This window comes from Oncorhynchus mykiss, unplaced genomic scaffold (assembly GCF_013265735.2).
Source record: "Oncorhynchus mykiss isolate Arlee unplaced genomic scaffold, USDA_OmykA_1.1 un_scaffold_348, whole genome shotgun sequence".
NCBI lineage: Eukaryota > Metazoa > Chordata > Actinopteri > Salmoniformes > Salmonidae > Oncorhynchus > Oncorhynchus mykiss.
The window spans coordinates 20,923-47,684 of NW_023493796.1; the positions used below are offsets into that span (position 1 = coordinate 20,923).

The 26,762-nt window shown below is 42.0% G+C and overlaps 21 non-coding genes across 21 annotated transcripts; all 21 read left to right on the forward strand.

Moving 5' to 3' along the window:
• Positions 1–106: 106 nt before the first annotated feature.
• On the forward strand, positions 107–179 carry trnar-ccu. The gene has a single exon. It is a non-coding gene; the product is annotated as a tRNA-Arg (tRNA).
• A 1,746-nt stretch (positions 180–1,925) lies between these two features.
• trnar-ccu lies at positions 1,926–1,998 on the forward strand. The gene has a single exon. It is a non-coding gene; the product is annotated as a tRNA-Arg (tRNA).
• Positions 1,999–2,913: 915 nt separating this feature from the next.
• Positions 2,914–2,986, forward strand: trnar-ccu. Its single transcript has one exon. It is a non-coding gene; the product is annotated as a tRNA-Arg (tRNA).
• Positions 2,987–6,393: 3,407 nt separating this feature from the next.
• Positions 6,394–6,466, forward strand: trnar-ccu. The gene has a single exon. It is a non-coding gene; the product is annotated as a tRNA-Arg (tRNA).
• Positions 6,467–8,492: 2,026 nt separating this feature from the next.
• Positions 8,493–8,565, forward strand: trnar-ccu. Its single transcript has one exon. It is a non-coding gene; the product is annotated as a tRNA-Arg (tRNA).
• A 914-nt stretch (positions 8,566–9,479) lies between these two features.
• Positions 9,480–9,552, forward strand: trnar-ccu. Its single transcript has one exon. It is a non-coding gene; the product is annotated as a tRNA-Arg (tRNA).
• Positions 9,553–11,509: 1,957 nt separating this feature from the next.
• On the forward strand, positions 11,510–11,582 carry trnar-ccu. Its single transcript has one exon. It is a non-coding gene; the product is annotated as a tRNA-Arg (tRNA).
• A 633-nt stretch (positions 11,583–12,215) lies between these two features.
• trnar-ccu lies at positions 12,216–12,288 on the forward strand. The gene has a single exon. It is a non-coding gene; the product is annotated as a tRNA-Arg (tRNA).
• A 1,192-nt stretch (positions 12,289–13,480) lies between these two features.
• On the forward strand, positions 13,481–13,553 carry trnar-ccu. Its single transcript has one exon. It is a non-coding gene; the product is annotated as a tRNA-Arg (tRNA).
• Positions 13,554–14,186: 633 nt separating this feature from the next.
• Positions 14,187–14,259, forward strand: trnar-ccu. Its single transcript has one exon. It is a non-coding gene; the product is annotated as a tRNA-Arg (tRNA).
• Positions 14,260–15,720: 1,461 nt separating this feature from the next.
• trnar-ccu lies at positions 15,721–15,793 on the forward strand. The gene has a single exon. It is a non-coding gene; the product is annotated as a tRNA-Arg (tRNA).
• Positions 15,794–16,707: 914 nt separating this feature from the next.
• On the forward strand, positions 16,708–16,780 carry trnar-ccu. Its single transcript has one exon. It is a non-coding gene; the product is annotated as a tRNA-Arg (tRNA).
• A 633-nt stretch (positions 16,781–17,413) lies between these two features.
• Positions 17,414–17,486, forward strand: trnar-ccu. Its single transcript has one exon. It is a non-coding gene; the product is annotated as a tRNA-Arg (tRNA).
• Positions 17,487–18,947: 1,461 nt separating this feature from the next.
• On the forward strand, positions 18,948–19,020 carry trnar-ccu. Its single transcript has one exon. It is a non-coding gene; the product is annotated as a tRNA-Arg (tRNA).
• A 633-nt stretch (positions 19,021–19,653) lies between these two features.
• trnar-ccu lies at positions 19,654–19,726 on the forward strand. Its single transcript has one exon. It is a non-coding gene; the product is annotated as a tRNA-Arg (tRNA).
• A 1,192-nt stretch (positions 19,727–20,918) lies between these two features.
• Positions 20,919–20,991, forward strand: trnar-ccu. The gene has a single exon. It is a non-coding gene; the product is annotated as a tRNA-Arg (tRNA).
• A 633-nt stretch (positions 20,992–21,624) lies between these two features.
• trnar-ccu lies at positions 21,625–21,697 on the forward strand. Its single transcript has one exon. It is a non-coding gene; the product is annotated as a tRNA-Arg (tRNA).
• A 2,020-nt stretch (positions 21,698–23,717) lies between these two features.
• On the forward strand, positions 23,718–23,790 carry trnar-ccu. The gene has a single exon. It is a non-coding gene; the product is annotated as a tRNA-Arg (tRNA).
• A 634-nt stretch (positions 23,791–24,424) lies between these two features.
• Positions 24,425–24,497, forward strand: trnar-ccu. The gene has a single exon. It is a non-coding gene; the product is annotated as a tRNA-Arg (tRNA).
• A 633-nt stretch (positions 24,498–25,130) lies between these two features.
• On the forward strand, positions 25,131–25,203 carry trnar-ccu. The gene has a single exon. It is a non-coding gene; the product is annotated as a tRNA-Arg (tRNA).
• Positions 25,204–25,836: 633 nt separating this feature from the next.
• Positions 25,837–25,909, forward strand: trnar-ccu. The gene has a single exon. It is a non-coding gene; the product is annotated as a tRNA-Arg (tRNA).
• The last annotated feature ends 853 nt before the right edge of the window (positions 25,910–26,762 follow it).

The window sequence follows — 26,762 nt, forward strand, 5'->3', positions numbered from 1 at the left end:
TGGATTGTGAGGTTTAGTCTTTGCTGAAGTGGCTGAAAGCAGAGTTGTGCAGCGGATGCATGCTGGGCCCATAACCAGTTCGTACTGGTTGTGAAAGGTAGACAGTGCCCCAGTGGCCTAATGGATAAGGCACTGGCCTCCTAAGCCAGGAATTGTGGGTTCAAGTCCCATCTGGGGTGGTTGGAAACATTGTGGCCCAGCAGATGTGTGCTGGGCCCATAACCCATGGATCGAAACCATTTTCGGCTAACCTGCATTTTATAGCATTTAAGTGCCAACAAATATTTTTAAAAAATGCGTAGTTTCATTACATGTGTAAGTGCCATTATACATTTTTTTTTTACCTCTTACCTCAGTTCGTATTGGTCATATTGATTACAAAGATCCCCAGTGGCTTAAGACACTGGCCTCCTAAGCCATGGATTGTGAGGTTTAGTCTTTGCTGAAGTGGCTGAAAGCAGAGTTGTGCAGCGGATGCGTGCTGGGCCCATAACCCAGAGGTTGATGGATCGAAAACATTTTCGGCTAACCAGCTTTTTATAGCATTTAAGTGCAAACAAATATTTTTTTTAAATGCGTAGTTTCATTCCATGTGTAAGTGCCATTATACATTTTGTTTTTTACCTCTTACATCAGTTCGTATTGGTCATATTGATTACAAAGACCCCCAGTGGCTTAAGACACTGGCCTCCTAAGCCATGGATTGTGAGGTTTAGTCTTTGCTGAAGTGGCTGAAAGCAGAGTTTTGCAGCGGATGCGTGCTGGGCCCATAACCCAGAGGTTGATGGATCGAAAACATTTTCGGCTAACCAGCTTTTTATAGCATTTAAGTGCGAACAAATATTTTTTTTAAATGCGTAGTTTCATTCCATGTGTAAGTGCCATTATACATTTTGTTTTTTACCTCTTACATCAGTTCGTATTGGTCATATTGATTACAAAGACCCCCAGTGGCTTAAGACACTGGCCTCCTAAGCCATGGATTGTGAGGTTTAGTCTTTGCTGAAGTGGCTGAAAGCAGAGTTTTGCAGCGGATGCGTGCTGGGCCCATAAGCCAGAGGTTGATGGATCGAAAACATTTTCTGCTAACCAGCTTTTTATAGCATTTAAGTGCGAACAAATATTTTAAAAAAATGCGTAGTTTCATTCCATGTGTATGTGCCATTATACATTTTGTTTTTTACCTCTTACATCAGTTCGTATTGGTCATATTGATTACAAAGACCCCCAGTGGCTTAAGACACTGGCCTCCTAAGCCATGGATTGTGAGGTTTAGTCTTTGTTGAAGTGGCTGAAAGCAGAGTTTTGCAGCGGATGCGTGCTGGGCCCATAACCCAGAGGTTGATGGATCGAAAACATTTTCGGCTAACCAGCTTTTTATAGCATTTAAGTGCGAACAAATATTTTTTTTAAATGCGTAGTTTCATTCCATGTGTAAGTGCCATTATACATTTTGTTTTTTACCTCTTACATCAGTTCGTATTGGTCATATTGATTACAAAGACCCCCAGTGGCTTAAGACACTGGCCTCCTAAGCCATGGATTGTGAGGTTTAGTCTTTGCTGAAGTGGCTGAAAGCAGAGTTTTGCAGCGGATGCGTGCTGGGCCCATAAGCCAGAGGTTGATGGATCGAAAACATTTTCTGCTAACCAGCTTTTTATAGCATTTAAGTGCGAACAAATATTTTAAAAAAATGCGTAGTTTCATTCCATGTGTATGTGCCATTATACATTTTTTTTTTTACATCTTCCATCAGTTCGTATTGGTCATATTGATTACAAAGATCCCCAGTGGCCTAAGACACTGGCCTCCTAAGCCATGGATTGTGAGGTTTAGTCTTTGCTGAAGTGGCTGAAAGCAGAGTTGTGCAGCGGATGCATGCTGGGCCCATAACCAGTTCGTACTGGTTGTGAAAGGTAGACAGTGCCCCAGTGGCCTAATGGATAAGGCACTGGCCTCCTAAGCCAGGAATTGTGGGTTCAAGTCCCATCTGGGGTGGTTGGAAACATTGTGGCCCAGCAGATGCGTGCTGTGTCCATAACCCAGAGGTCGATGGATCGAAAACATTTTCGGCTAACCAGCTTTTTATAGCATTTAAGTGCCAACAAATATTTTTTTAAAATGCGTAGTTTCATTCCATGTGTAAGTGCCATTATACATTTTGTTTTTTACCTCTTACATCAGTTCGTATTGGTCATATTGATTACAAAGACCCCCAGTGGCTTAAGACACTGGCCTCCTAAGCCATGGATTGTGAGGTTTAGTCTTTGCTGAAGTGGCTGAAAGCAGAGTTTTGCAGCGGATGCGTGCTGGGCCCATAACCCAGAGGTTGATGGATCGAAAACATTTTCGGCTAACCAGCTTTTTATAGCATTTAAGTGCAAACAAATATTTTTTTTAAATGCGTAGTTTCATTCCATGTGTAAGTGCCATTATACATTTTGTTTTTTACCTCTTACATCAGTTCGTATTGGTCATATTGATTACAAAGACCCCCAGTGGCTTAAGACACTGGCCTCCTAAGCCATGGATTGTGAGGTTTAGTCTTTGCTGAAGTGGCTGAAAGCAGAGTTTTGCAGCGGATGCGTGCTGGGCCCATAAGCCAGAGGTTGATGGATCGAAAACATTTTCTGCTAACCAGCTTTTTATAGCATTTAAGTGCGAACAAATATTTTAAAAAAATGCGTAGTTTCATTCCATGTGTATGTGCCATTATACATTTTTTTTTTTACATCTTCCATCAGTTCGTATTGGTCATATTGATTACAAAGATCCCCAGTGGCCTAAGACACTGGCCTCCTAAGCCATGGATTGTGAGGTTTAGTCTTTGCTGAAGTGGCTGAAAGCAGAGTTGTGCAGCGGATGCATGCTGGGCCCATAACCAGTTCGTACTGGTTGTGAAAGGTAGACAGTGCCCCAGTGGCCTAATGGATAAGGCACTGGCCTCCTAAGCCAGGAATTGTGGGTTCAAGTCCCATCTGGGGTGGTTGGAAACATTGTGGCCCAGCAGATGCGTGCTGTGTCCATAACCCAGAGGTCGATGGATCGAAAACATTTTCGGCTAACCAGCTTTTTATAGCATTTAAGTGCCAACAAATATTTTTAAAAAATGCGTAGTTTCATTCCATGTGTAAGTGCCATTATACATTTTTTTTTTACCTCTTACATCAGTTCGTATTGGTCATATTGATTACAAAGATCCCCAGTGGCTTAAGACACTGGCCTCCTAAGCCATGGATTGTGAGGTTTAGTCTTTGCTGAAGTGGCTGAAAGCAGAGTTGTGCAGCGGATGCGTGCTGGGCCCATAACCCAGAGGTTGATGGATCGAAAACATTTTCGGCTAACCAGCTTTTTATAGCATTTAAGTGCCAACTAATATTTTTAAAAAATGCGTAGTTTCATTCCATGTGTAAGTGCCATTATACATTTTTTTTTTACCTCTTACATCAGTTCGTATTGGTCATATTGATTACAAAGATCCCCAGTGGCTTAAGACACTGGCCTCCTAAGCCATGGATTGTGAGGTTTAGTCTTTGCTGAAGTGGCTGAAAGCAGAGTTGTGCAGCGGATGCGTGCTGGGCCCATAACCCAGAGGTTGATGGATCGAAAACATTTTCGGCTAACCAGCTTTTTATAGCATTTAAGTGCGAACAAATATTTTTTTTAAATGCGTAGTTTCATTCCATGTGTAAGTGCCATTATACATTTTGTTTTTTACCTCTTACATCAGTTCGTATTGGTCATATTGATTACAAAGACCCCCAGTGGCTTAAGACACTGGCCTCCTAAGCCATGGATTGTGAGGTTTAGTCTTTGCTGAAGTGGCTGAAAGCAGAGTTGTGCAGCGGATGCGTGCTGGGCCCATAACCCAGAGGTTGATGGATCGAAAACATTTTCGGCTAACCAGCTTTTTATAGCATTTAAGTGCCAACAAATATTTTTAAAAAATGCGTAGTTTCATTCCATGTGTAAGTGCCATTATACATTTTTTTTTTACCTCTTACATCAGTTCGTATTGGTCATATTGATTACAAAGATCCCCAGTGGCTTAAGACACTGGCCTCCTAAGCCATGGATTGTGAGGTTTAGTCTTTGCTGAAGTGGCTGAAAGCAGAGTTGTGCAGCGGATGCGTGCTGGGCCCATAACCCAGAGGTTGATGGATCGAAAACATTTTCGGCTAACCAGCTTTTTATAGCATTTAAGTGCGAACAAATATTTTTTTTAAATGCGTAGTTTCATTCCATGTGTAAGTGCCATTATACATTTTGTTTTTTACCTCTTACATCAGTTCGTATTGGTCATATTGATTACAAAGACCCCCAGTGGCTTAAGACACTGGCCTCCTAAGCCATGGATTGTGAGGTTTAGTCTTTGCTGAAGTGGCTGAAAGCAGAGTTTTGCAGCGGATGCGTGCTGGGCCCATAAGCCAGAGGTTGATGGATCGAAAACATTTTCTGCTAACCAGCTTTTTATAGCATTTAAGTGCGAACAAATATTTTAAAAAAATGCGTAGTTTCATTCCATGTGTAAGTGCCATTATTTACCTCTTCCATCAGTTCGTATTGGTCATATTGATTACAAATATCCCCAGTGGCCTAAGACACTGGCCTCCTAAACCATGGATTGTGAGGTTTAGTCTTTGCTGAAGTGGCTGAAAGCAGAGTTGTGCAGCGGATGCGTGCTGGGCCCATAACCCAGAGGTTGATGGATCGAAAACATTTTCGGCTAACCAGCTTTTTATAGCATTTAAGTGCCAACAAATATTTTTAAAAAATGCGTAGTTTCATTCCATGTGTAAGTGCCATTATACATTTTTTTTTTACCTCTTACATCAGTTCGTATTGGTCATATTGATTACAAAGATCCCCAGTGGCTTAAGACACTGGCCTCCTAAGCCATGGATTGTGAGGTTTAGTCTTTGCTGAAGTGGCTGAAAGCAGAGTTGTGCAGCGGATGCGTGCTGGGCCCATAACCCAGAGGTTGATGGATCGAAAACATTTTCGGCTAACCAGCTTTTTATAGCATTTAAGTGCGAACAAATATTTTTTTTAAATGCGTAGTTTCATTCCATGTGTAAGTGCCATTATACATTTTGTTTTTTACCTCTTACATCAGTTCGTATTGGTCATATTGATTACAAAGACCCCCAGTGGCTTAAGACACTGGCCTCCTAAGCCATGGATTGTGAGGTTTAGTCTTTGCTGAAGTGGCTGAAAGCAGAGTTTTGCAGCGGATGCGTGCTGGGCCCATAAGCCAGAGGTTGATGGATCGAAAACATTTTCTGCTAACCAGCTTTTTATAGCATTTAAGTGCGAACAAATATTTTAAAAAAATGCGTAGTTTCATTCCATGTGTAAGTGCCATTATTTACCTCTTCCATCAGTTCGTATTGGTCATATTGATTACAAATATCCCCAGTGGCCTAAGACACTGGCCTTCTAAACCATGGATTGTGAGGTTTAGTCTTTGCTGAAGTGGCTGAAAGCAGAGTTGTGCAGTGGATGCGTGCTGGGCCCATAACCCAGAGGTTGATGGATCGAAAACATTTTCGGCTAACCAGCTTTTTATAGCATTTAAGTGCAAACAAATATTTTTTTAAAATGCGTAGTTTCATTCCATGTGTAAGTGCCATTATACATTTTGTTTTTTACCTCTTACATCAGTTCGTATTGGTCATATTGATTACAAAGACCCCCAGTGGCTTAAGACACTGGCCTCCTAAGCCATGGATTGTGAGGTTTAGTCTTTGCTGAAGTGGCTGAAAGCAGAGTTTTGCAGCGGATGCGTGCTGGGCCCATAACCCAGAGGTTGATGGATCGAAAACATTTTCGGCTAACCAGCTTTTTATAGCATTTAAGTGCAAACAAATATTTTTTTAAAATGCGTAGTTTCATTCCATGTGTAAGTGCCATTATACATTTTGTTTTTTACCTCTTACATCAGTTCGTATTGGTCATATTGATTACAAAGACCCCCAGTGGCTTAAGACACTGGCCTCCTAAGCCATGGATTGTGAGGTTTAGTCTTTGCTGAAGTGGCTGAAAGCAGAGTTTTGCAGCGGATGCGTGCTGGGCCCATAACCCAGAGGTTGATGGATCGAAAACATTTTCTGCTAACCAGCTTTTTATAGCATTTAAGTGCGAACAAATATTTTTAAAAAATGCGTAGTTTCATTCCATGTGTATGTGCCATTATACATTTTTTTTTTTACATCTTCCATCAGTTCGTATTGGTCATATTGATTACAAAGATCCCCAGTGGCCTAAGACACTGGCCTCCTAAGCCATGGATTGTGAGGTTTAGTCTTTGCTGAAGTGGCTGAAAGCAGAGTTGTGCAGCGGATGCATGCTGGGCCCATAACCAGTTCGTACTGGTTGTGAAAGGTAGACAGTGCCCCAGTGGCCTAATGGATAAGGCACTGGCCTCCTAAGCCAGGAATTGTGGGTTCAAGTCCCATCTGGGGTGGTTGGAAACATTGTGGCCCAGCAGATGTGTGCTGGGCCCATAACCCATGGATCGAAACCATTTTCGGCTAACCTGCATTTTATAGCATTTAAGTGCCAACAAATATTTTTAAAAAATGCGTAGTTTCATTACATGTGTAAGTGCCATTATACATTTTTTTTTTACCTCATACCTCAGTTCGTATTGGTCATATTGATTACAAAGATCCCCAGTGGCTTAAGACACTGGCCTCCTAAGCCATGGATTGTGAGGTTTAGTCTTTGCTGAAGTGGCTGAAAGCAGAGTTGTGCAGCGGATGCGTGCTGGGCCCATAACCCAGAGGTTGATGGATTGATAACATTTTCGGCTAACCAGCTTTTTATAGCATTTAAGTGCAAACAAATATTTTATTTAAATGCGTAGTTTCATTCCATGTGTAAGTGCCATTATACATTTTGTTTTTTACCTCTTACATCAGTTCGTATTGGTCATATTGATTACAAAGACCCCCAGTGGCTTAAGACACTGGCCTCCTAAGCCATGGATTGTGAGGTTTAGTCTTTGCTGAAGTGGCTGAAAGCAGAGTTGTGCAGCGGATGCGTGCTGGGCCCATAACCCAGAGGTTGATGGATCGAAAACATTTTCGGCTAACCAGCTTTTTATAGCATTTAAGTGCAAACAAATATTTTTTTTAAATGCGTAGTTTCATTCCATGTGTAAGTGCCATTATACATTTTGTTTTTTACCTCTTACATCAGTTCGTATTGGTCATATTGATTACAAAGACCCCCAGTGGCTTAAGACACTGGCCTCCTAAGCCATGGATTGTGAGGTTTAGTCTTTGCTGAAGTGGCTGAAAGCAGAGTTTTGCAGCGGATGCGTGCTGGGCCCATAACCCAGAGGTTGATGGATCGAAAACATTTTCGGCTAACCAGCTTTTTATAGCATTTAAGTGCGAACAAATATTTTTTTTAAATGCGTAGTTTCATTCCATGTGTAAGTGCCATTATACATTTTGTTTTTTACCTCTTACATCAGTTCGTATTGGTCATATTGATTACAAAGACCCCCAGTGGCTTAAGACACTGGCCTCCTAAGCCATGGATTGTGAGGTTTAGTCTTTGCTGAAGTGGCTGAAAGCAGAGTTTTGCAGCGGATGCGTGCTGGGCCCATAAGCCAGAGGTTGATGGATCGAAAACATTTTCTGCTAACCAGCTTTTTATAGCATTTAAGTGCGAACAAATATTTTAAAAAAATGCGTAGTTTCATTCCATGTGTATGTGCCATTATACATTTTGTTTTTTACCTCTTACATCAGTTCGTATTGGTCATATTGATTACAAAGACCCCCAGTGGCTTAAGACACTGGCCTCCTAAGCCATGGATTGTGAGGTTTAGTCTTTGTTGAAGTGGCTGAAAGCAGAGTTTTGCAGCGGATGCGTGCTGGGCCCATAACCCAGAGGTTGATGGATCGAAAACATTTTCGGCTAACCAGCTTTTTATAGCATTTAAGTGCGAACAAATATTTTTTTTAAATGCGTAGTTTCATTCCATGTGTAAGTGCCATTATACATTTTGTTTTTTACCTCTTACATCAGTTCGTATTGGTCATATTGATTACAAAGACCCCCAGTGGCTTAAGACACTGGCCTCCTAAGCCATGGATTGTGAGGTTTAGTCTTTGCTGAAGTGGCTGAAAGCAGAGTTTTGCAGCGGATGCGTGCTGGGCCCATAAGCCAGAGGTTGATGGATCGAAAACATTTTCTGCTAACCAGCTTTTTATAGCATTTAAGTGCGAACAAATATTTTTAAAAAATGCGTAGTTTCATTCCATGTGTATGTGCCATTATACATTTTTTTTTTTACATCTTCCATCAGTTCGTATTGGTCATATTGATTACAAAGATCCCCAGTGGCCTAAGACACTGGCCTCCTAAGCCATGGATTGTGAGGTTTAGTCTTTGCTGAAGTGGCTGAAAGCAGAGTTGTGCAGCGGATGCATGCTGGGCCCATAACCAGTTCGTACTGGTTGTGAAAGGTAGACAGTGCCCCAGTGGCCTAATGGATAAGGCACTGGCCTCCTAAGCCAGGAATTGTGGGTTCAAGTCCCATCTGGGGTGGTTGGAAACATTGTGGCCCAGCAGATGCGTGCTGTGTCCATAACCCAGAGGTCGATGGATCGAAAACATTTTCGGCTAACCAGCTTTTTATAGCATTTAAGTGCCAACAAATATTTTTAAAAAATGCGTAGTTTCATTCCATGTGTAAGTGCCATTATACATTTTTTTTTTACCTCTTACATCAGTTCGTATTGGTCATATTGATTACAAAGATCCCCAGTGGCTTAAGACACTGGCCTCCTAAGCCATGGATTGTGAGGTTTAGTCTTTGCTGAAGTGGCTGAAAGCAGAGTTGTGCAGCGGATGCGTGCTGGGCCCATAACCCAGAGGTTGATGGATCGAAAACATTTTCGGCTAACCAGCTTTTTATAGCATTTAAGTGCGAACAAATATTTTTTTTAAATGCGTAGTTTCATTCCATGTGTAAGTGCCATTATACATTTTGTTTTTTACCTCTTACATCAGTTCGTATTGGTCATATTGATTACAAAGACCCCCAGTGGCTTAAGACACTGGCCTCCTAAGCCATGGATTGTGAGGTTTAGTCTTTGCTGAAGTGGCTGAAAGCAGAGTTTTGCAGCGGATGCGTGCTGGGCCCATAAGCCAGAGGTTGATGGATCGAAAACATTTTCTGCTAACCAGCTTTTTATAGCATTTAAGTGCGAACAAATATTTTAAAAAAATGCGTAGTTTCATTCCATGTGTATGTGCCATTATACATTTTTTTTTTTACATCTTCCATCAGTTCGTATTGGTCATATTGATTACAAAGATCCCCAGTGGCCTAAGACACTGGCCTCCTAAGCCATGGATTGTGAGGTTTAGTCTTTGCTGAAGTGGCTGAAAGCAGAGTTGTGCAGCGGATGCATGCTGGGCCCATAACCAGTTCGTACTGGTTGTGAAAGGTAGACAGTGCCCCAGTGGCCTAATGGATAAGGCACTGGCCTCCTAAGCCAGGAATTGTGGGTTCAAGTCCCATCTGGGGTGGTTGGAAACATTGTGGCCCAGCAGATGCGTGCTGTGTCCATAACCCAGAGGTCGATGGATCGAAAACATTTTCGGCTAACCAGCTTTTTATAGCATTTAAGTGCCAACAAATATTTTTAAAAAATGCGTAGTTTCATTCCATGTGTAAGTGCCATTATACATTTTTTTTTTACCTCTTACATCAGTTCGTATTGGTCATATTGATTACAAAGATCCCCAGTGGCTTAAGACACTGGCCTCCTAAGCCATGGATTGTGAGGTTTAGTCTTTGCTGAAGTGGCTGAAAGCAGAGTTGTGCAGCGGATGCGTGCTGGGCCCATAACCCAGAGGTTGATGGATCGAAAACATTTTCGGCTAACCAGCTTTTTATAGCATTTAAGTGCCAACAAATATTTTTAAAAAATGCGTAGTTTCATTCCATGTGTAAGTGCCATTATACATTTTTTTTTTACCTCTTACATCAGTTCGTATTGGTCATATTGATTACAAAGATCCCCAGTGGCTTAAGACACTGGCCTCCTAAGCCATGGATTGTGAAGTTTAGTCTTTGCTGAAGTGGCTGAAAGCAGAGTTGTGCAGCGGATGCGTGCTGGGCCCATAACCCAGAGGTTGATGGATCGAAAACATTTTCGGCTAACCAGCTTTTTATAGCATTTAAGTGCGAACAAATATTTTTTTTAAATGCGTAGTTTCATTCCATGTGTAAGTGCCATTATACATTTTGTTTTTTACCTCTTACATCAGTTCGTATTGGTCATATTGATTACAAAGACCCCCAGTGGCTTAAGACACTGGCCTCCTAAGCCATGGATTGTGAGGTTTAGTCTTTGCTGAAGTGGCTGAAAGCAGAGTTTTGCAGCGGATGCGTGCTGGGCCCATAAGCCAGAGGTTGATGGATCGAAAACATTTTCTGCTAACCAGCTTTTTATAGCATTTAAGTGCGAACAAATATTTTAAAAAAATGCGTAGTTTCATTCCATGTGTATGTGCCATTATACATTTTTTTTTTTACATCTTCCATCAGTTCGTATTGGTCATATTGATTACAAAGATCCCCAGTGGCTTAAGACACTGGCCTCCTAAGCCATGGATTGTGAGGTTTAGTCTTTGCTGAAGTGGCTGAAAGCAGAGTTGTGCAGCGGATGCATGCTGGGCCCATAACCAGTTCGTACTGGTTGTGAAAGGTAGACAGTGCCATTATACATTTTTTTTTTACCTCTTACATCAGTTCGTATTGGTCATATTGATTACAAAGATCCCCAGTGGCTTAAGACACTGGCCTCCTAAGCCATGGATTGTGAGGTTTAGTCTTTGCTGAAGTGGCTGAAAGCAGAGTTGTGCAGCGGATGCGTGCTGGGCCCATAACCCAGAGGTTGATGGATCGAAAACATTTTCGGCTAACCAGCTTTTTATAGCATTTAAGTGCGAACAAATATTTTTTTTAAATGCGTAGTTTCATTCCATGTGTAAGTGCCATTATACATTTTGTTTTTTACCTCTTACATCAGTTCGTATTGGTCATATTGATTACAAAGACCCCCAGTGGCTTAAGACACTGGCCTCCTAAGCCATGGATTGTGAGGTTTAGTCTTTGCTGAAGTGGCTGAAAGCAGAGTTTTGCAGCGGATGCGTGCTGGGCCCATAACCCAGAGGTTGATGGATCGAAAACATTTTCGGCTAACCAGCTTTTTATAGCATTTAAGTGCAAACAAATATTTTTTTAAAATGCGTAGTTTCATTCCATGTGTAAGTGCCATTATACATTTTGTTTTTTACCTCTTACATCAGTTCGTATTGGTCATATTGATTACAAAGACCCCCAGTGGCTTAAGACACTGGCCTCCTAAGCCATGGATTGTGAGGTTTAGTCTTTGCTGAAGTGGCTGAAAGCGGAGTTGTGCAGCGGATGCATGCTGGGCCCATAACCAGTTCGTACTGGTTGTGAACGGTAGACAGTGCCCCAGTGGCCTAATGGATAAGGCACTGGCCTCCTAAGCCAGGAATTGTGGGTTCAAGTCCCATCTGGGGTGGTTGTAGACATTGTGGCCCAGCAGATGCGTGCTGTGTCCATAACCCAGAGGTCGATGGATCGAAAACATTTTCGGCTAACCAGCTTTTTATAGCATTTAAGTGCAAACAAATATTTTTAAAAAATGCGTAGTTTCATTCCATGTGTAAGTGCCATTATACATTTTTTTTTTACCTCTTACATCAGTTCGTATTGGTCATATTGATTACAAAGATCCCCAGTGGCTTAAGACACTGGCCTCCTAAGCCATGGATTGTGAGGTTTAGTCTTTGCTGAAGTGGCTGAAAGCAGAGTTGTGCAGCGGATGCGTGCTGGGCCCATAACCCAGAGGTTGATGGATCGAAAACATTTTCGGCTAACCAGCTTTTTATAGCATTTAAGTGCGAACAAATATTTTTAAAAAATGCGTAGTTTCATTCCATGTGTAAGTGCCATTATACATTTTTTTTTTACCTCTTCCATCAGTTCGTATTGGTCATATTGATTACAAATATCCCCAGTGGCCTAAGACACTGGCCTCCTAAACCATGGATTGTGAGGTTTAGTCTTTGCTGAAGTGGCTGAAAGCAGAGTTGTGCAGCGGATGCATGCTGGGCCCATAACCAGTTCGTACTGGTTGTGAAAGGTAGACAGTGCCCCAGTGGCCTAATGGATAAGGCACTGGCCTCCTAAGCCAGGAATTGTGGGTTCAAGTCCCATCTGGGGTGGTTGTAAACATTGTGGCCCAGCAGAAGCATGCTGTGTCCATAACCCAGAGGTCGATGGATCGAAAACATTTTCGGCTAACCAGCTTTTTATAGCATTTAAGTGCGAACAAATATTTTTAAAAAATGCGTAGTTTCATTCCATGTGTAAGTGCCATTATACATTTTTTTTTTACCTCTTCCATCAGTTCGTATTGGTCATATTGATTACAAATATCCCCAGTGGCCTAAGACACTGGCCTCCTAAACCATGGATTGTGAGGTTTAGTCTTTGCTGAAGTGGCTGAAAGCAGAGTTTTGCAGCGGATGCGTGCTGGGCCCATAACCCAGAGGTTGATGGATTGAAAACATTTTCGGCTAACCAGCTTTTTATAGCATTTAAGTGCAAACAAATATTTTTTTTAAATGCGTAGTTTCATTCCATGTGTAAGTGCCATTATACATTTTGTTTTTTACCTCTTACATCAGTTTGTATTGGTCATATTGATTACAAAGACCCCCAGTGGCTTAAGACACTGGCCTCCTAAGCCATGGATTGTGAGGTTTAGTCTTTGCTGAAGTGGCTGAAAGCAGAGTTGTGCAGCGGATGCGTGCTGGGCCCATAAGCCAGAGGTTGATGGATCGAAAACATTTTCGGCTAACCAGCTTTTTATAGCATTTAAGTGCCAACAAATATTTTTAAAAAATGCGTAGTTTCATTCCATGTGTAAGTGCCATTATACATTTTTTTTTTACCTCTTACATCAGTTCGTATTGGTCATATTGATTACAAAGATCCCCAGTGGCTTAAGACACTGGCCTCCTAAGCCATGGATTGTGAGGTTTAGTCTTTGCTGAAGTGGCTGAAAGCAGAGTTGTGCAGCGGATGCGTGCTGGGCCCATAACCCAGAGGTTGATGGATCGAAAACATTTTCGGCTAACCAGCTTTTTATAGCATTTAAGTGCGAACAAATATTTTTAAAAAATGCGTAGTTTCATTCCATGTGTAAGTGCCATTATACATTTTTTTTTTACCTCTTCCATCAGTTCGTATTGGTCATATTGATTACAAATATCCCCAGTGGCCTAAGACACTGGCCTCCTAAACCATGGATTGTGAGGTTTAGTCTTTGCTGAAGTGGCTGAAAGCAGAGTTTTGCAGCGGATGCATGCTGGGCCCATAACCAGTTCGTACTGGTTGTGAAAGGTAGACAGTGCCCCAGTGGCCTAATGGATAAGGCACTGGCCTCCTAAGCCAGGAATTGTGGGTTCAAGTCCCATCTGGGGTGGTTGTAAACATTGTGGCCCAGCAGAAGCATGCTGTGTCCAAAACCCAGAGGTCGATGGATCGAAAACATTTTCGGCTAACCAGCTTTTTATAGCATTTAAGTGCCAACAAATATTTTTTAAAAATGCGTAGTTTCATTCCATGTGTAAGTGCCATTATACATTTTTTTTTTACCTCTTACATCAGTTCGTATTGGTCATATTGATTACAAAGATCCCCAGTGGCTTAAGACACTGGCCTCCTAAGCCATGGATTGTGAGGTTTAGTCTTTGCTGAAGTGGCTGGAAGCAGAGTTGTGCAGCGGATGCGTGCTGGGCCCATAACCCAGAGGTTGATGGATCGAAAACATTTTCGGCTAACCAGCTTTTTATAGCATTTAAGTGCGAACAAATATTTTTAAAAAATGCGTAGTTTCATTCCATGTGTAAGTGCCATTATACATTTTTTTTTTACCTCTTCCATCAGTTCGTATTGGTCATATTGATTACAAATATCCCCAGTGGCCTAAGACACTGGCCTCCTAAACCATGGATTGTGAGGTTTAGTCTTTGCTGAAGTGGCTGAAAGCAGAGTTGTGCAGCGGATGCATGCTGGGCCCATAACCAGTTCGTACTGGTTGTGAAAGGTAGACAGTGCCCCAGTGGCCTAATGGATAAGGCACTGGCCTCCTAAGCCAGGAATTGTGGGTTCAAGTCCCATCTGGGGTGGTTGTAAACATTGTGGCCCAGCAGAAGCATGCTGTGTCCATAACCCAGAGGTCGATGGATCGAAAACATTTTCGGCTAACCAGCTTTTTATAGCATTTAAGTGCCAACAAATATTTTTTAAAAATGCGTAGTTTCATTCCATGTGTAAGTGCCATTATACATTTTTTTTTTACCTCTTACATCAGTTCGTATTGGTCATATTGATTACAAAGATCCCCAGTGGCTTAAGACACTGGCCTCCTAAGCCATGGATTGTGAGGTTTAGTCTTTGCTGAAGTGGCTGAAAGCAGAGTTGTGCAGCGGATGCGTGCTGGGCCCATAACCCAGAGGTTGATGGATCGAAAACATTTTCGGATAACCAGCTTTTTATAGCATTTAAGTGCCAACAAATATTTTTAAAAAATGCGTAGTTTCATTCCATGTGTAAGTGCCATTATACATTTTTTTTTTACCTCTTACATCAGTTCGTATTGGTCATATTGATTACAAAGATCCCCAGTGGCTTAAGACACTGGCCTCCTAAGCCATGGATTGTGAGGTTTAGTCTTTGCTGAAGTGGCTGAAAGCAGAGTTGTGCAGCGGATGCGTGCTGGGCCCATAACCCAGAGGTTGATGGATCGAAAACATTTTCGGCTAACCAGCTTTTTATAGCATTTACGTGCGAACAAATATTTTTAAAAAATGCGTAGTTTCATTCCATGTGTAAGTGCCATTATTTACCTCTTCCATCAGTTCGTATTGGTCATATTGATTACAAATATCCCCAGTGGCCTAAGACACTGGCCTCCTAAACCATGGATTGTGAGGTTTAGTCTTTGCTGAAGTGGCTGAAAGCAGAGTTGTGCAGTGGATGCGTGCTGGGCCCATAACCCAGAGGTTGATGGATCGAAAACATTTTCGGCTAACCAGCTTTTTATAGCATTTAAGTGCAAACAAATATTTTTTTTAAATGCGTAGTTTCATTCCATGTGTAAGTGCCATTATACATTTTGTTTTTTACCTCTTACATCAGTTCGTATTGGTCATATTGATTACAAAGACCCCCAGTGGCTTAAGACACTGGCCTCCTAAGCCATGGATTGTGAGGTTTAGTCTTTGCTGAAGTGGCTGAAAGCAGAGTTTTGCAGCGGATGCGTGCTGGGCCCATAACCCAGAGGTTGATGGATCGAAAACATTTTCGGCTAACCAGCTTTTTATAGCATTTAAGTGCAAACAAATATTTTTTTAAAATGCGTAGTTTCATTCCATGTGTAAGTGCCATTATACATTTTGTTTTTTACCTCTTACATCAGTTCGTATTGGTCATATTGATTACAAAGACCCCCAGTGGCTTAAGACACTGGCCTCCTAAGCCATGGATTGTGAGGTTTAGTCTTTGCTGAAGTGGCTGAAAGCGGAGTTGTGCAGCGGATGCATGCTGGGCCCATAACCAGTTCGTACTGGTTGTGAACGGTAGACAGTGCCCCAGTGGCCTAATGGATAAGGCACTGGCCTCCTAAGCCAGGAATTGTGGGTTCAAGTCCCATCTGGGGTGGTTGTAGACATTGTGGCCCAGCAGATGCGTGCTGTGTCCATAACCCAGAGGTCGATGGATCGAAAACATTTTCGGCTAACCAGCTTTTTATAGCATTTAAGTGCCAACAAATATTTTTAAAAAATGCGTAGTTTCATTCCATGTGTAAGTGCCATTATACATTTTTTTTTTACCTCTTACATCAGTTCGTATTGGTCATATTGATTACAAAGATCCCCAGTGGCTTAAGACACTGGCCTCCTAAGCCATGGATTGTGAGGTTTAGTCTTTGCTGAAGTGGCTGAAAGCAGAGTTGTGCAGCGGATGCGTGCTGGGCCCATAACCCAGAGGTTGATGGATCGAAAACATTTTTGGCTAACCAGCTTTTTATAGCATTTAAGTGCGAACAAATATTTTTAAAAAATGCGTAGTTTCATTCCATGTGTAAGTGCCATTATACATTTTGTTTTTTACCTCTTACATCAGTTCGTATTGGTCATATTGATTACAAAGATCCCCAGTGGCTTAAGACACTGGCCTCCTAAGCCATGGATTGTGAGGTTTAGTCTTTGCTGAAGTGGCTGAAAGCAGAGTTGTGCAGCGGATGCGTGCTGGGCCCATAACCCAGAGGTTGATGGATCGAAAACATTTTTGGCTAACCAGCTTTTTATAGCATTTAAGTGCGAACAAATATTTTTAAAAAATGCGTAGTTTCATTCCATGTGTAAGTGCCATTATACATTTTGTTTTTTACCTCTTACATCAGTTCGTATTGGTCATATTGATTACAAAGACCCCCAGTGGCTTAAGACACTGGCCTCCTAAGCCATGGATTGTGAGGTTTAGTCTTTGCTGAAGTGGCTGAAAGCGGAGTTGTGCAGCGGATGCATGCTGGGCCCATAACCAGTTCGTACTGGTTGTGAACGGTAGACAGTGCCCCAGTGGCCTAATGGATAAGGCACTGGCCTCCTAAGCCAGGAATTGTGGGTTCAAGTCCCATCTGGGGTGGTTGTAGACATTGTGGCCCAGCAGATGCGTGCTGTGTCCATAACCCAGAGGTCGATGGATCGAAAACATTTTCGGCTAACCAGCTTTTTATAGCATTTAAGTGCCAACAAATATTTTTTAAAAATGCGTAGTTTCATTCCATGTGTAAGTGCCATTATACATTTTTTTTTTACCTCTTACATCAGTTCGTATTGGTCATATTGATTACAAAGATCCCCAGTGGCTTAAGACACTGGCCTCCTAAGCCATGGATTGTGAGGTTTAGTCTTTGCTGAAGTGGCTGAAAGCAGAGTTGTGCAGCGGATGCGTGCTGGGCCCATAACCCAGAGGTTGATGGATCGAAAACATTTTCGGCTAACCAGCTTTTTATAGCATTTAAGTGCGAACAAATATTTTTAAAAAATGCGTAGTTTCATTCCATGTGTAAGTGCCATTATACATTTTTTTTTTACCTCTTCCATCAGTTCGTATTGGTCATATTGATTACAAATATCCCCAGTGGCCTAAGACACTGGCCTCCTAAACCATGGATTGTGAGGTTTAGTCTTTGCTGAAGTGGCTGAAAGCAGAGTTGTGCAGCGGATGCATGCTGGGCCCATAACCAGTTCGTACTGGTTGTGAAAGGTAGACAGTGCCCCAGTGGCCTAATGGATAAGGCACTGGCCTCCTAAGCCAGGAATTGTGGGTTCAAGTCCCATCTGGGGTGGTTGTAAACATTGTGGCCCAGCAGAAGCATGCTGTGTCCATAACCCAGAGGTCGATGGATCGAAAACATTTTCGGCTAACCAGCTTTTTATAGCATTTAAGTGCCAACAAATATTTTTTAAAAATGCGTAGTTTCATTCCATGTGTAAGTGCCATTATACATTTTTTTTTTACCTCTTACATCAGTTCGTATTGGTCATATTGATTACAAAGATCCCCAGTGGCTTAAGACACTGGCCTCCTAAGCCATGGATTGTGAGGTTTAGTCTTTGCTGAAGTGGCTGAAAGCAGAGTTGTGCAGCGGATGCGTGCTGGGCCCATAACCCAGAGGTTGATGGATCGAAAACATTTTCGGCTAACCAGCTTTTTATAGCATTTAAGTGCCAACAAATATTTTTAAAAAATGCGTAGTTTCATTCCATGTGTAAGTGCCATTATACATTTTTTTTTTACCTCTTACATCAGTTCGTATTGGTCATATTGATTACAAAGATCCCCAGTGGCTTAAGACACTGGCCTCCTAAGCCATGGATTGTGAGGTTTAGTCTTTGCTGAAGTGGCTGAAAGCAGAGTTGTGCAGCGGATGCGTGCTGGGCCCATAACCCAGAGGTTGATGGATCGAAAACATTTTCGGCTAACCAGCTTTTTATAGCATTTACGTGCGAACAAATATTTTTAAAAAATGCGTAGTTTCATTCCATGTGTAAGTGCCATTATTTACCTCTTCCATCAGTTCGTATTGGTCATATTGATTACAAATATCCCCAGTGGCCTAAGACACTGGCCTCCTAAACCATGGATTGTGAGGTTTAGTCTTTGCTGAAGTGGCTGAAAGCAGAGTTGTGCAGTGGATGCGTGCTGGGCCCATAACCCAGAGGTTGATGGATCGAAAACATTTTCGGCTAACCAGCTTTTTATAGCATTTAAGTGCAAACAAATATTTTTTTTAAATGCGTAGTTTCATTCCATGTGTAAGTGCCATTATACATTTTGTTTTTTACCTCTTACATCAGTTCGTATTGGTCATATTGATTACAAAGACCCCCAGTGGCTTAAGACACTGGCCTCCTAAGCCATGGATTGTGAGGTTTAGTCTTTGCTGAAGTGGCTGAAAGCAGAGTTTTGCAGCGGATGCGTGCTGGGCCCATAACCCAGAGGTTGATGGATCGAAAACATTTTCGGCTAACCAGCTTTTTATAGCATTTAAGTGCAAACAAATATTTTTTTAAAATGCGTAGTTTCATTCCATGTGTAAGTGCCATTATACATTTTGTTTTTTACCTCTTACATCAGTTCGTATTGGTCATATTGATTACAAAGACCCCCAGTGGCTTAAGACACTGGCCTCCTAAGCCATGGATTGTGAGGTTTAGTCTTTGCTGAAGTGGCTGAAAGCGGAGTTGTGCAGCGGATGCATGCTGGGCCCATAACCAGTTCGTACTGGTTGTGAACAGTAGACAGTGCCCCAGTGGCCTAATGGATAAGGCACTGGCCTCCTAAGCCAGGAATTGTGGGTTCAAGTCCCATCTGGGGTGGTTGTAGACATTGTGGCCCAGCAGATGCGTGCTGTGTCCATAACCCAGAGGTCGATGGATCGAAAACATTTTCGGCTAACCAGCTTTTTATAGCATTTAAGTGCCAACAAATATTTTTAAAAAATGCGTAGTTTCATTCCATGTGTAAGTGCCATTATACATTTTTTTTTTACCTCTTACATCAGTTCGTATTGGTCATATTGATTACAAAGATCCCCAGTGGCTTAAGACACTGGCCTCCTAAGCCATGGATTGTGAGGTTTAGTCTTTGCTGAAGTGGCTGAAAGCAGAGTTGTGCAGCGGATGCGTGCTGGGCCCATAACCCAGAGGTTGATGGATCTAAAACATTTTCGGCTAACCAGCTTTTTATAGCATTTAAGTGCGAACAAATATTTTTAAAAAATGCGTAGTTTCATTCCATGTGTAAGTGCCATTATACATTTTTTTTTTACCTCTTCCATCAGTTCGTATTGGTCATATTGATTACAAATATCCCCAGTGGCCTAAGACACTGGCCTCCTAAACCATGGATTGTGAGGTTTAGTCTTTGCTGAAGTGGCTGAAAGCAGAGTTGTGCAGCGGATGCATGCTGGGCCCATAACCAGTTCGTACTGGTTGTGAAAGGTAGACAGTGCCCCAGTGGCCTAATGGATAAGGCACTGGCCTCCTAAGCCAGGAATTGTGGGTTCAAGTCCCATCTGGGGTGGTTGTAAACATTGTGGCCCAGCAGAAGCATGCTGTGTCCATAACCCAGAGGTCGATGGATCGAAAACATTTTCGGCTAACCAGCTTTTTATAGCATTTAAGTGCGAACAAATATTTTTAAAAAATGCGTAGTTTCATTCCATGTGTAAGTGCCATTATACATTTTTTTTTTACCTCTTCCATCAGTTCGTATTGGTCATATTGATTACAAATATCCCCAGTGGCCTAAGACACTGGCCTCCTAAACCATGGATTGTGAGGTTTAGTCTTTGCTGAAGTGGCTGAAAGCAGAGTTTTGCAGCGGATGCGTGCTGGGCCCATAACCCAGAGGTTGATGGATTGAAAACATTTTCGGCTAACCAGCTTTTTATAGCATTTAAGTGCAAACAAATATTTTTTTAAAATGCGTAGTTTCATTCCATGTGTAAGTGCCATTATACATTTTGTTTTTTACCTCTTACATCAGTTCGTATTGGTCATATTGATTACAAAGACCCCCAGTGGCTTAAGACACTGGCCTCCTAAGCCATGGATTGTGAGGTTTAGTCTTTGCTGAAGTGGCTGAAAGCAGAGTTGTGCAGCGGATGCGTGCTGGGCCCATGAGCCAGAGGTTGATGGATCGAAAACATTTTCGGCTAACCAGCTTTTTATAGCATTTAAGTGCCAACAAATATTTTTAAAAAATGCGTAGTTTCATTCCATGTGTAAGTGCCATTATACATTTTTTTTTTACCTCTTACATCAGTTCGTATTGGTCATATTGATTACAAAGATCCCCAGTGGCTTAAGACACTGGCCTCCTAAGCCATGGATTGTGAGGTTTAGTCTTTGCTGAAGTGGCTGAAAGCAGAGTTGTGCAGCGGATGCGTGCTGGGCCCATAACCCAGAGGTTGATGGATCGAAAACATTTTTGGCTAACCAGCTTTTTATAGCATTTAAGTGCGAACAAATATTTTTAAAAAATGCGTAGTTTCATTCCATGTGTAAGTGCCATTATACATTTTTTTTTTACCTCTTCCATCAGTTCGTATTGGTCATATTGATTACAAATATCCCCAGTGGCCTAAGACACTGGCCTCCTAAACCATGGATTGTGAGGTTTAGTCTTTGCTGAAGTGGCTGAAAGCAGAGTTGTGCAGCGGATGCATGCTGGGCCCATAACCAGTTCGTACTGGTTGTGAAAGGTAGACAGTGCCCCAGTGGCCTAATGGATAAGGCACTGGCCTCCTAAGCCAGGAATTGTGGGTTCAAGTCCCATCTGGGGTGGTTGTAAACATTGTGGCCCAGCAGAAGCATGCTGTGTCCATAGCCCAGAGGTCGATGGATCGAAAACATTTTCGGCTAACCAGCTTTTTATAGCATTTAAGTGCCAACAAATATTTTTAAAAAATGCGTAGTTTCATTCCATGTGTAAGTGCCATTATACATTTTTTTTTTACCTCTTACATCAGTTCGTATTGGTCATATTGATTACAAAGATCCCCAGTGGCTTAAGACACTGGCCTCCTAAGCCATGGATTGTGAGGTTTAGTCTTTGCTGAAGTGGCTGAAAGCAGAGTTGTGCAGCGGATGCGTGCTGGGCCCATAACCCAGAGGTTGATGGATCGAAAACATTTTCGGCTAACCAGCTTTTTATAGCATTTAAGTGCGAACAAATATTTTTAAAAAATGCGTAGTTTCATTCCATGTGTAAGTGCCATTATACATTTTTTTTTTACCTCTTCCATCAGTTCGTATTGGTCATATTGATTACAAATATCCCCAGTGGCCTAAGACACTGGCCTCCTAAACCATGGATTGTGAGGTTTAGTCTTTGCTGAAGTGGCTGAAAGCAGAGTTGTGCAGCGGATGCATGCTGGGCCCATAACCAGTTCGTACTGGTTGTGAAAGGTAGACAGTGCCCCAGTGGCCTAATGGATAAGGCACTGGCCTCCTAAGCCAGGAATTGTGGGTTCAAGTCCCATCTGGGGTGGTTGTAAACATTGTGGCCCAGCAGAAGCATGCTGTGTCCATAACCCAGAGGTCGATGGATCGAAAACATTTTCGGCTAACCAGCTTTTTATAGCATTTAAGTGCGAACAAATATTTTTAAAAAATGCGTAGTTTCATTCCATGTGTAAGTGCCATTATACATTTTTTTTTTACCTCTTCCATCAGTTCGTATTGGTCATATTGATTACAAATATCCCCAGTGGCCTAAGACACTGGCCTCCTAAACCATGGATTGTGAGGTTTAGTCTTTGCTGAAGTGGCTGAAAGCAGAGTTTTGCAGCGGATGCGTGCTGGGCCCATAACCCAGAGGTTGATGGATTGAAAACATTTTCGGCTAACCAGCTTTTTATAGCATTTAAGTGCAAACAAATATTTTTTTAAAATGCGTAGTTTCATTCCATGTGTAAGTGCCATTATACATTTTGTTTTTTACCTCTTACATCAGTTCGTATTGGTCATATTGATTACAAAGACCCCCAGTGGCTTAAGACACTGGCCTCCTAAGCCATGGATTGTGAGGTTTAGTCTTTGCTGAAGTGGCTGAAAGCAGAGTTGTGCAGCGGATGCGTGCTGGGCCCATAAGCCAGAGGTTGATGGATCGAAAACATTTTCGGCTAACCAGCTTTTTATAGCATTTAAGTGCCAACAAATATTTTTTTAAAATGCGTAGTTTCATTCCATGTGTAAGTGCCATTATACATTTTTTTTTTACCTCTTACATCAGTTCGTATTGGTCATATTGATTACAAAGATCCCCAGTGGCTTAAGACACTGGCCTCCTAAGCCATGGATTGTGAGGTTTAGTCTTTGCTGAAGTGGCTGAAAGCAGAGTTGTGCAGCGGATGCGTGCTGGGCCCATAACCCAGAGGTTGATGGATCGAAAACATTTTCGGCTAACCAGCTTTTTATAGCATTTAAGTGCCAACAAATATTTTTAAAAAATGCGTAGTTTCATTCCATGTGTAAGTGCCATTATACATTTTTTTTTTACCTCTTACATCAGTTCGTATTGGTCATATTGATTACAAAGATCCCCAGTGGCTTAAGACACTGGCCTCCTAAGCCATGGATTGTGAGGTTTAGTCTTTGCTGAAGTGGCTGAAAGCAGAGTTGTGCAGCGGATGCGTGCTGGGCCCATAACCCAGAGGTTGATGGATCGAAAACATTTTCGGCTAACCAGCTTTTTATAGCATTTACGTGCGAACAAATATTTTTAAAAAATGCGTAGTTTCATTCCATGTGTAAGTGCCATTATTTACCTCTTCCATCAGTTCGTATTGGTCATATTGATTACAAATATCCCCAGTGGCCTAAGACACTGGCCTCCTAAAACATGGATTGTGAGGTTTAGTCTTTGCTGAAGTGGCTGAAAGCAGAGTTGTGCAGTGGATGCGTGCTGGGCCCATAACCCAGAGGTTGATGGATCGAAAACATTTTCGGCTAACCAGCTTTTTATAGCATTTAAGTGCAAACAAATATTTTTTTTAAATGCGTAGTTTCATTCCATGTGTAAGTGCCATTATACATTTTGTTTTTTACCTCTTACATCAGTTCGTATTGGTCATATTGATTACAAAGACCCCCAGTGGCTTAAGACACTGGCCTCCTAAGCCATGGATTGTGAGGTTTAGTCTTTGCTGAAGTGCCTGAAAGCAGAGTTTTGCAGCGGATGCGTGCTGGGCCCATAACCCAGAGGTTGATGGATCGAAAACATTTTCGGCTAACCAGCTTTTTATAGCATTTAAGTGCAAACAAATATTTTTTTTAAATGCGTAGTTTCATTCCATGTGTAAGTGCCATTATACATTTTGTTTTTTACCTCTTACATCAGTTCGTATTGGTCATATTGATTACAAAGACCCCCAGTGGCTTAAGACACTGGCCTCCTAAGCCATGGATTGTGAGGTTTAGTCTTTGCTGAAGTGGCTGAAAGCGGAGTTGTGCAGCGGATGCATGCTGGGCCCATAACCAGTTCGTACTGGTTGTGAACGGTAGACAGTGCCCCAGTGGCCTAATGGATAAGGCACTGGCCTCCTAAGCCAGGAATTGTGGGTTCAAGTCCCATCTGGGGTGGTTGTAGACATTGTGGCCCAGCAGATGCGTGCTGTGTCCATAACCCAGAGGTCGATGGATCGAAAACATTTTCGGCTAACCAGCTTTTTATAGCATTTAAGTGCCAACAAATATTTTTAAAAAATGCGTAGTTTCATTCCATGTGTAAGTGCCATTATACATTTTTTTTTTACCTCTTACATCAGTTCGTATTGGTCATATTGATTACAAAGATCCCCAGTGGCTTAAGACACTGGTCTCCTAAGCCATGGATTGTGAGGTTTAGTCTTTGCTGAAGTGGCTGAAAGCAGAGTTGTGCAGCGGATGCGTGCTGGGCCCATAACCCAGAGGTTGATGGATCGAAAACATTTTCGGCTAACCAGCTTTTTATAGCATTTAAGTGCGAACAAATATTTTTAAAAAATGCGTAGTTTCATTCCATGTGTAAGTGCCATTATACATTTTGTTTTTTACCTCTTACATCAGTTCGTATTGGTCATATTGATTACAAAGACCCCCAGTGGCTTAAGACACTGGCCTCCTAAGCCATGGATTGTGAGGTTTAGTCTTTGCTGAAGTGGCTGAAAGCGGAGTTGTGCAGCGGATGCATGCTGGGCCCATAACCAGTTCGTACTGGTTGTGAACGGTAGACAGTGCCCCAGTGGCCTAATGGATAAGGCACTGGCCTCCTAAGCCAGGAATTGTGGGTTCAAGTCCCATCTGGGGTGGTTGTAGACATTGTGGCCCAGCAGATGCGTGCTGTGTCCATAACCCAGAGGTCGATGGATCGAAAACATTTTCGGCTAACCAGCTTTTTATAGCATTTAAGTGCCAACAAATATTTTTAAAAAATGCGTAGTTTCATTCCATGTGTAAGTGCCATTATACATTTTTTTTTTACCTCTTACATCAGTTCGTATTGGTCATATTGATTACAAAGATCCCCAGTGGCTTAAGACACTGGCCTCCTAAGCCATGGATTGTGAGGTTTAGTCTTTGCTGAAGTGGCTGAAAGCAGAGTTGTGCAGCGGATGCGTGCTGGGCCCATAACCCAGAGGTTGATGGATCGAAAACATTTTCGGCTAACCAGCTTTTTATAGCATTTAAGTGCGAACAAATATTTTTAAAAAATGCGTAGTTTCATTCCATGTGTAAGTGCCATTATACATTTTTTTTTTACCTCTTCCATCAGTTCGTATTGGTCATATTGATTACAAATATCCCCAGTGGCCTAAGACACTGGCCTCCTAAACCATGGATTGTGAGGTTTAGTCTTTGCTGAAGTGGCTGAAAGCAGAGTTGTGCAGCGGATGCATGCTGGGCCCATAACCAGTTCGTACTGGTTGTGAAAGGTAGACAGTGCCCCAGTGGCCTAATGGATAAGGCACTGGCCTCCTAAGCCAGGAATTGTGGGTTCAAGTCCCATCTGGGGTGGTTGTAAACATTGTGGCCCAGCAGAAGCATGCTGTGTCCATAACCCAGAGGTCGATGGATCGAAAACATTTTCGGCTAACCAGCTTTTTATAGCATTTAAGTGCGAACAAATATTTTTAAAAAATGCGTAGTTTCATTCCATGTGTAAGTGCCATTATACATTTTTTTTTTACCTCTTACATCAGTTCGTATTGGTCATATTGATTACAAAGATCCCCAGTGGCTTAAGACACTGGCCTCCTAAGCCATGGATTGTGAGGTTTAGTCTTTGCTGAAGTGGCTGAAAGCAGAGTTGTGCAGCGGATGCGTGCTGGGCCCATAACCCAGAGGTTGATGGATCGAAAACATTTTCGGCTAACCAGCTTTTTATAGCATTTAAGTGCGAACAAATATTTTTAAAAAATGCGTAGTTTCATTCCATGTGTAAGTGCCATTATACATTTTTTTTTTACCTCTTCCATCAGTTCGTATTGGTCATATTGATTACAAATATCCCCAGTGGCCTAAGACACTGGCCTCCTAAACCATGGATTGTGAGGTTTAGTCTTTGCTGAAGTGGCTGAAAGCAGAGTTGTGCAGCGGATGCATGCTGGGCCCATAACCAGTTCGTACTGGTTGTGAAAGGTAGACAGTGCCCCAGTGGCCTAATGGATAAGGCACTGGCCTCCTAAGCCAGGAATTGTGGGTTCAAGTCCCATCTGGGGTGGTTGTAAACATTGTGGCCCAGCAGAAGCATGCTGTGTCCATAACCCAGAGGTCGATGGATCGAAAACATTTTCGGCTAACCAGCTTTTTATAGCATTTAAGTGCGAACAAATATTTTTAAAAAATGCGTAGTTTCATTCCATGTGTAAGTGCCATTATACATTTTTTTTTTACCTCTTCCATCAGTTCGTATTGGTCATATTGATTACAAATATCCCCAGTGGCCTAAGACACTGGCCTCCTAAACCATGGATTGTGAGGTTTAGTCTTTGCTGAAGTGGCTGAAAGCAGAGTTTTGCAGCGGATGCGTGCTGGGCCCATAACCCAGAGGTTGATGGATTGAAAACATTTTCGGCTAACCAGCTTTTTATAGCATTTAAGTGCAAACAAATATTTTTTTAAAATGCGTAGTTTCATTCCATGTGTAAGTGCCATTATACATTTTGTTTTTTACCTCTTACATCAGTTCGTATTGGTCATATTGATTACAAAGACCCCCAGTGGCTTAAGACACTGGCCTCCTAAGCCATGGATTGTGAGGTTTAGTCTTTGCTGAAGTGGCTGAAAGCAGAGTTGTGCAGCGGATGCGTGCTGGGCCCATAAGCCAGAGGTTGATGGATCGAAAACATTTTCGGCTAACCAGCTTTTTATAGCATTTAAGTGCCAACAAATATTTTTAAAAAATGCGTAGTTTCATTCCATGTGTAAGTGCCATTATACATTTTTTTTTTACCTCTTACATCAGTTCGTATTGGTCATATTGATTACAAAGATCCCCAGTGGCTTAAGACACTGGCCTCCTAAGCCATGGATTGTGAGGTTTAGTCTTTGCTGAAGTGGCTGAAAGCAGAGTT